This window comes from Fukomys damarensis, unplaced genomic scaffold, assembly GCF_012274545.1.
Source record: "Fukomys damarensis isolate Sample0158 unplaced genomic scaffold, DMR_v1.0_HiC HiC_scaffold_5, whole genome shotgun sequence".
Lineage (NCBI taxonomy): Eukaryota > Metazoa > Chordata > Mammalia > Rodentia > Bathyergidae > Fukomys > Fukomys damarensis.
The window spans coordinates 63,603,568-63,612,407 of NW_022900917.1; the positions used below are offsets into that span (position 1 = coordinate 63,603,568).

Sequence of the window (8,840 nt, forward strand, 5' to 3'; positions counted from 1 at the left end):
AAAAAAAAAAAAAAAAAAAAAAAAAGAACAAAGAAAGTAAGTTCAAAAACAGTATATTCTAATCTAGAAAGAGAAAAAGACGAGCAAGTTAAAGACAAAGTAAACTGAAAAAATAAAATTAAAAAATCTATGAAATAGAAAACAGATAAGCTATTCAGAAAAATAAAAAGGTAAAAGGTTGCTTCTTTACTAAACATTTTAAAAACTGGTAAGTCTGTGGAAAGAACGCAGTGGGAGAGAAAAGTATCAGGAGCCCAAATCACATAAACATCAAAAAGAGGGCTGGGGAGCCGAGCGTGATGGTGCACGCCTGTAATCCCAGCACTCTGGAGGCTGAGGCAGGAGGAACACTGTGAGTTTGAGACCAGCCTGGGCTACATAGTGAGTTCCACGTCAGTCTCAACAGACACAGGCAAAAAAAAAAAAAAAAAAAAAAAAGGTAAGTGGTGCATGCCTATAATGACACCATTCAGTAGGCTGAGGCAGGAAAACTGCCACCAGTCTGAGGCCAGCCAGGACTACAGAGTGAGCCAAGGCCAGCTTAACTACACAGTGAGACCTTGTCTCAAAACACAAAAACAATAAAAGGATAAGAACATTAGGAAGAGAATTCTGGAAATAAATTTAAAACATAAATAGACAAATAAGTTGAAAAAATGCTGTGCACTAAAAATTATTTAAAACACAGAACAGCTAAATAGCTTTAATCCAGTCAAGAAAGTAAATCAGTAATATAAAATTTGGTAAAAATAAAACTACATGCCCAAAGGCTTTTAGTGGTGAATCCTTTCAGGAAATCCTTCAAGAAAAGTTATCAAGGAAAGGGGAAGATGCTTCTAGACCCTTATATCACAAACTATAACAAGGATTTATAAAATAAAACTACAGACCAATAACCTTTATACACCAGTACACAGATATCCTCAAAAAGTATCACCTTTAAAAAAAAAAAATTATATATATATATATATATATCACCTAATATCAAGAATGCTGTACTAAAAGCCAGTACAGTGAGGCAAAAGCAAGAAGTATCAGTATATAGAAGAATGAAGAGTGCTTGCTTCAGCAGCACATATACTAAAATCAGAAGAATAAAAGAAACAAAAAATTTTATCTGCACAATTCATAAAATAAGCTCAAGAATTTATAACAAAAGCAGTACAACTAAAAAAAAGAAAATCTACCAAGATTGTGAGAATATGGTCAATATGTATATGAAAATGATTATATTGTATATAAAACACCAGCAAACAGCTAGCAAATACAGGTATAAATTCTACAGACAATATTATTTAAAAATATAAAATACTTATATCCAGTAAAAAATACTGCTGAAATGAAAGATTGTCAAATGGACAGATTTTTATCACTCAAGGATTGGAAAATTCATTATTTAAGTTGACCATTCTAGCAAATTTTTTGGGAGACAGAAATTAACAAGCTGATTTAAGAATTCATATGAAAATGCAAAGGATTTAGAACAGACAAAACAACAAAACTGGCAGCCATACCCTGTCCAATACGAGACATCACAACAGAAGGGTGAGACACACACACACATCTGGCAGAGTCCAAAATGGACAACACAGATGACAACTGCTGGAAACTCAAAGAGAACAATGGCATCCTTCAGATCATACACAATGCTAACCTGAACTGCATCACTATGCCAATCCTAAAAGGTGTGTCTCAAAGACTTCTAAAGTGAAAAACTGTGATGCTGATTACTTGGGTGGTAGAAGAAGAAAAACATCGTAAAATTTTGATAAAATGGACTTCAACTAAACTAAAATTTTTCTTTCTTTTCAAACTCTGAAAACATTCTTTTTCAGCCTCTGAGGGCTGGTATTGCAGGTGTTGTGTCACCATGCTCAGTCTGTTAAACATATTCTTACCGTATGACCCAGTAATTCCCCAAAGAGGAAAACATGTCCACCTATATATCTGCATGTAAATGTCCCATGACCCTTATTTGTAACACCTCCAAATTAAAAAGCAACATAAATTTCTATCAAAAAATGAAGAGATAAAATGTTGCAATGTAAACTGGGTGTCATGGTGCACCCCTATAATCTTAGCACTTGGAAGACTGAGGCAGGGAGACTTGTAAGTTTGAGACCAACATGGGATACACTGTGAGTTCAGGACCAGCATGGACTACACAATGAGACCCTATCTCAAAAAGTAGTAACAAAAACAAAAAGTTGGGATGTATTTTTCACTAGATGCAACCAGGTTCCCTCCACTCCCATAAGAACAAACAGCAGTCCAGATGAGAATCACACAGATACTGTGCTGACTGAAAGAAGCTGGACACAAGTGTTTATTGCATACTGCATCTCATTCATACAAAATTCTACAATGGGCAAAACAATGTTCACTGGGAAAAATGAGATCAACAGCAGCCAGATATGGATATTTATATGGGGATATTAACTGCAAAAAGAAGTTCCAGGGGAAATGGAAATGTCCTATTTTCATGGGTAGGATAATAAAATATATATTCATTTGTCAAAACTCATTGGCCTAGGGCCGGGGATTTAGCTCACTGGTGCCACCTCCTGCCTCATAAATGCAAAAACCCGAGTTTGAAAAAAATCATTAGCCAATATACTTATCTTTCATAGTTTTAAAAAATTAATTAATTAATTAGTTTGTTTATGTTTATTTATTGGTACTGGGGATCGAACTCGGGACCTCACACTTGCGAGGCAGGTGGCAGAACCACTGAGCTACAAAATCCCTGGCCTTGTATAGTTTTATTTTATCTAAATTACATCTGATTAAGACAAGTTTAAATGAATACATTTAACAGAGCCAGTGTAATTTCCAGAAAAATAAATAAATTTTGGAGGAAGATGGGAAGAGGTCTGAGGCTTGAAGGACCTTGAAAACAGTAGATAAGTACTCTACCACTAAGCTACATCCTCAGTCCATTATTTTTTCATTAAGTTTACTGGTATTTTTTAGGTATACAGTGCAGATACACTCATCTTTGGGATCTTGTACCCTTATGTGATGTTATCTTGATTCTTATATATTTTTAGTTTTTTGAGACAAGGTCTCACTTTGTACTGCAGACTGGCCTTGAACTCAGTACAGAGCCCAGGCTGTCCTTGAACTTATGGCAATCCTCCTGCCTCAGCCTCCAGAGTTTTGGGATTATAGGCATGTACCACCATGCCTGGATCATTTCATTTTATTTTGAGACAGGCTCACTAGTTTTCCATGCTGAGCTCAAGCTTGCAAACCTCCTGCTTCAGCCTCCTGAATACGTAGGGAGTTTTCAGTGTTGTCGTCCTACCCACCACCCCATCCCGTACCCGGGATGGAACTCAGGACCTTGTACTTGCAAGGCAGGCCTGAGGCCACTGTACTAAATTCCCAGCCCTTTTTGGAGTTCTTAGGTTGTTTTTTTTCCCTGAATACTTGGGATTATAGGTAAGTCTGTAGCACTCACTTGATGACAAATGATATTTTTATACAGATGAAAACTGAGACTTCAAACTACTAAATATTTTTATTTTTAAGTAACCTCAATAAGGCAATCTATTATGTAATGCTGGATACACAATCCTGAAAAAATTAAATTTACAGCATGATGAATTTTGCACTTAAAATGAAACCAAAAGAAAGCAAGCAAAGCCCATGGTGAATCATGTATAAGTTGTATAAAAAGCATTCTACAAGGACTGGAGATTTAGCTCAGTGGTACTGCCACCTGCCTTGCAAGCATAAAGACCCAAGTTCGATTCCCCAGTACAAAAACAAGCATTCTACCGTACTAGAGACCAAGTGATAAAAGAAAATAAATCAGTGGCAAATATTAACACTTGACCATTTAATGGAAGATATTTTATACTGCTTAAATGTACCACTATTCAAGTTAGCAATTTGATTCAATTCCTATTTTCATGGTAACAGCTAGGAGCAAACCATAAATTCCCGATTTTCCCTCCAGTGCTCAATAATGCTAGATAAGACTACCTTGCACTCCCACTGGGAAGTGGGAAGGGTGTGCAGTGCTGATAGAGCAACTAGCTCATTTTAAATCCCCAAAGAATTTCTATTGATGGGCTGGGGATTTGGCTCAGTGGCACTGTGCCCGTCTCACAAGCGCAATACAAGATCCCCGGTACCACAAAATAAAAACAAAACAAACTTCTATTGATACAGGCCCCTAAAATCACTTGGCTGAAGTTAATTATAAGAATAACTATCATGTGCTGCAAAGGTATGTTACTGACACATTAAATTTCTGTATCTAAATTTTGTACTACAGGATGAAATGGAGAAATAATCTCCAAAAATGAAACAAAATAAAACAAGAAACCAGGTATCCATTACTCAGATTCATAAACTAGGCATGGTGGTACATGCCTGTAATCCCAGCATTCAGCAGGCTGAAGCAGGAGGATCACCACGAATTCAAGACCAACCTCGACAACATAGTGAGTTGAAAGCCAGCCTGGAATACATACAAGATCCTGTCTCAAAAGCAAACAAACAAACAAGCCACCACCAACAACCAAAAAATTACAAACCAACTAACCAGCCAACCAACCAAGATTTATAAAACACAACAAGGCTGGGCACAGTGGTATATCCTGGTAACCCCAGTACTCCGGGAAGATGAGGCAGGAGAATGTCAAATCTCAAATTCAGTACTTCAAACGTGGCCGTGTGCCAGGAACAGCAGCAACATCAACTCCATCTCTACCCATCATCCCCCACACACACTGGGGGTGGAAATCAGGACACCTTGTGTTTGTGAGGCAGGCACAGTGCCAATGAGCTAAATCTCCAGCCCAGCATCAGCTCTATCTTGGTTGGCATGCAAAATCCCAGGTAGAATCTACAAAGAACTGAATTAGATAGATGGCAGTGAACTCAGAGATGCTTTAACAAACCCCCTGGGTGATTCTGATGTTCTCTAAAGTCAAGAATCACTGGGCTGGGAATTTAGCTCAGTGGTTCCGCTACTTGCCTTGCAGCTCCCAAGTTTGATCCCTGATACCAAAAAAAAAAAAAAAAAAAAAAAAAAAAACCACCCAACAACAACAACAAAAACATTGCCACCATTTGGACTCAACCCTGAAATCAATCTTCCTGCTTAGCAGACGTAATCATCTGGTAGCATTAAAATCTCACCTAGGGAGTACAGATTTCCACCCTGAGAAAAATAGTATTTAGTTCATCTTTTTCCCATCCTGTTTTAAAATTCACTGTATATTAACAGCAAGTCAGCTGGGTGTGGTGGCGTGCGCTTGTAATGCCAGCACTAGGGAGGCTGAGGCAGGAGGATCGCTGTGAGTTTGAGACCAGCCTGAGCTACATAGTGAGTTCCGGGTCAGTCTCAACTACGTAAGAGACCCTGTCAAAAAAAAAAAAAAAAAAAAAAACCCAGCAAGTCTAGTTTCCCAGTCCTAAAAGACTGGATGGATCCCTCTCTCCTTTTTCTTCTCTCTTCCCTCCCTCCCTTCTTCCTGCATAGTATTGAGAATTGAATCCGGGGTTTTGTACATGTCAGGCAAGAAGTCTACCACTAAGCTACATACCCTGCCCTTTTAAAATTTTGAGACAAGAAACTTATTAAATTGCTCTGGCTGGCCTTGAACCTATACCTGTAACTCTCAGCTACTTTGGGAGGCTGAAGTAGAAGAATCATGTGTTACTACACCTGGCAAGATGCCCTCTTTAACAGTCTGAAACATAAGCCATGACAACTCCAACCCTTACATGGTATCAGAAGGCCCAGAGACTGAGAACTTCACTGTGCCTGGCCTTTTTCTAAGTTTGTCCTGTGTAGTTTTGTTTTGCATAGAAAAGCAGCAAGGAAAATGGCTATTAGTGGGGTGTGGTGGCATGGCTATAGTCCAAGCTATCCAAGAGGCCGGGGCAGGAGGATCATTTGAGCTCAAGAGTTCCAGACCAGCGTGGGCCACATAGGGAGATCCTGTCTCAAAAGCAAACAAAAACAAGGGAACAGATGTTATCAGGAAGCTCTTTTATTTGCCTGCACAGATAACATTTGCTCCCAATCTCTACACATCTGAAGGCACTAGAGAGCTGTTTATTTTGCAGTTATGGTGTAAGGGAGCCCAGAGGCTCAAGTTAATTATGCTTTTAATACCAGTAAACAACAGAAGACCTGCATCTATCAGTGATATAGTAAAATAAGTCATATATGCTAGTTTTAATTTAGGCAGTATTTTTAACAATGTTACAAGAGGAAGAATACTATACCAATGCACAAAAGAAATTCTACACAGGAATACGGTAGCAGGTATAACTAACAGTAAATGATACAGATTTGTGAAAGTAAATAAAGTCAAAGATTATTGAACAGAATTAGTACAGGGCCCAAAACTCCATTTTTATTTTTTGGCACCACGGGTCGAACGAACTGAGGACCTTGTGCTTGCAAGGCAGGTGGCTGCACCAGTGAGCTAAATCCCCGGCCCTCAAAACTCCATTTTTATCTGTTTGGTCTACACTGTTCCATACTGGCTAACGAAGGGTTCTGGATCCTTACAAAAGACAGGAAACATCACTGTGACTGGTTAATTGGTTCCCTGGGCAAGAAATACTTAGGAAGACCAGGATTACTCACGTGATATCCCTTCGCTGATAGCAGCCCTGAAGCAGGCAGGCAATCAGGTCACTGATAAACTCCACATCATCTCTGTGGAGAGCTGCTTCTAATTCCTGAAAGAGGGGAGGGAAAGAGAGACAGAGAGATCGAGAGATCAGACACAGACATTTCTTAAAATTCATCTGCCCCTCCCTACCACTAACATGACACAGGCCCCATGTAACATAATGATCCATGATCAGCTCTGCCTTACTTCCACATTGCTGCTAGAAGATGAACAAAAGTTTAGCTTTCTGAGCCAGGGATTTAGCTCGGTGGTTTTGCCATCTGCCAGCGCAAGGTCCCGAGTTTGATCTCTGGTGCCCCCGCCAAAAAAGTTTAGCTTTCCAATTTTCCTTGGGGTTTACTTCTTTCATTGTTCCTTACCAGGCCACATTCTTTTATCTGTATACTGGAGGCAATATGTGTATCACTTTATTTATAAATTAATGCTAAATGCGCAATCAAAGAGGTTAACTGATACAAATATGTTGAACTGAGTTCTATTTTAGTGGTAAAAGAATACAAGAGCATTATGTAACTGATTGTAAAGTATTCTTCATTTATTCAATAATTTCGCTGGATCAAGCCACTTGCAACATATTTAAAGAACTAAACAGCATTGGTGAAAGCAATATGGCATTTTTTATCTCAAGGACCTTACACCTACACAACTGATGAAAGGAGATTACTAGAACTAAAATTAATCTTACATCATCTGGAGAGAAATGAGGTAATGTCTGTTAATAGCCTAATCCTAGGTGAGATGCCTGTGCTTTCCTTGGGGTTCAGGTAAATGCTCTAGAAGACTCAGCTTGTCTCAGCACAGTATTCTCAATAAGATTAGGTGAAGGGGGCCCACTGGAACAAAAGCGGCAGGGGGAAACTAGTGGACCCTTTTTCTCTTACGGACCTCCACAAGATTTCTGATATGATGTATATAAGTCATCAACTCTTATACAACCTAAAGTTTAACTGCATCCTTCTATGGAAGATGCTGTCCCTCTTTGCATGAAAATCACATACCTAGAGTCTGCTTACTCATTACCAGATCTATTAATCCACAGAAAAACAAAACTTGATTCATCAGGTGTTTTTGAGCCAGCATCTTGCTATATAGTCCAGGCTGGTCCTGATCTCACTATGGAGCCCAGGTGGGCCTCAAATTTGCAGTGATTCTCTTGCCTCAGTCTTCCCAGTGCTGGGATTACAGGCACAACACTACCACACTAAGTTTATTAGTGATTCTGAAAGTATGAAATGTGCATAAGATCCACTTCTGATCTCAACACCAATTACATGGTAGTTAGTGTACACAATGAGGATTCTGTTTCTAGAATAGAAATAAAGTTGCTATGTAAACTACTATATTGTTCTATTTATTATTTGTTTAAAATTCCTAAGTTTTGACATGATGGTGCACATTTGTAATCCTAGTGCTCTGGGGCCTAAGGCCCAGCCTAGCAACTAATCAAACACCTCAAACAAAAAATAAAAAAGGAGTTGGGGATGTAGCTTAGGGAAAAGGCCCTAAATTCAACCTTTAACACTGGAGGAAAAAAACTGAAATTTGAAGATTTTCACTCTTAAAACGTCAAAGAACCAAAAATTGCCACTTTTGGGTGTTGGAAGGTGGGGTACGGTTAGAAGAGGTGGGTCACTGGGGCATGACCTGGATGGCTGTATTTATCTCTTTCCTCAGCTTCTTCCTTGCCCTCTGCTTCCTGGCTGCCATAACATGAGCAGGTTTCCTGTACCACAGGCTGTTCTACTGTGCCACTTCTGCCCTGGAGCCAGCCAACAGTTTCTGAAACCTCTAGAAATTGTGAGACAAAATAAACCTTCCCTCCTTAAAAAAAGAAAGAAAAAAGTCATGTACAGTAGTACACACCTGTAATTCTAGCACAGCAATGGCTGAGACAGGATTGTGGTGAGTTCAAGGATAGCCTGAACTACATATACCAAGACCCTGTCTCAAAAACAAGAGAAAAGGGCAAATTGCCAAGTATACTATGAGTACTAATGGTTCCACTGAAGAGGAAGGAGTCCCTTACTGCCTTGAAACTCCTGATGACACTCAAGATCCAAAGCCAAGGAAGGACAAGCTTAAAAACATTCCACTTTACCAGGGGATACAGATCATCACTGGCAACACACCTGCCTGGCAAGCACAAGGTCCTGGTGCCGGGAGTAACAAAAACAA

General features: G+C 39.2%; 1 protein-coding gene across 1 annotated transcript in view; it reads right to left on the reverse strand.

Annotated features, from left to right (window-relative positions):
• The window catches only part of LOC104866444 (cat eye syndrome critical region protein 2), a 53,682-nt gene extending 46,975 nt beyond the window's left edge, over positions 1–6,707 (reverse strand). The window contains exon 1 of the mRNA XM_010630395.3: positions 6,617–6,707. The gene's annotated coding sequence lies outside the window, so the exon portion shown is untranslated. The remainder of the gene's footprint in view (positions 1–6,616) is intronic.
• Positions 6,708–8,840: the final 2,133 nt, after the last annotated feature.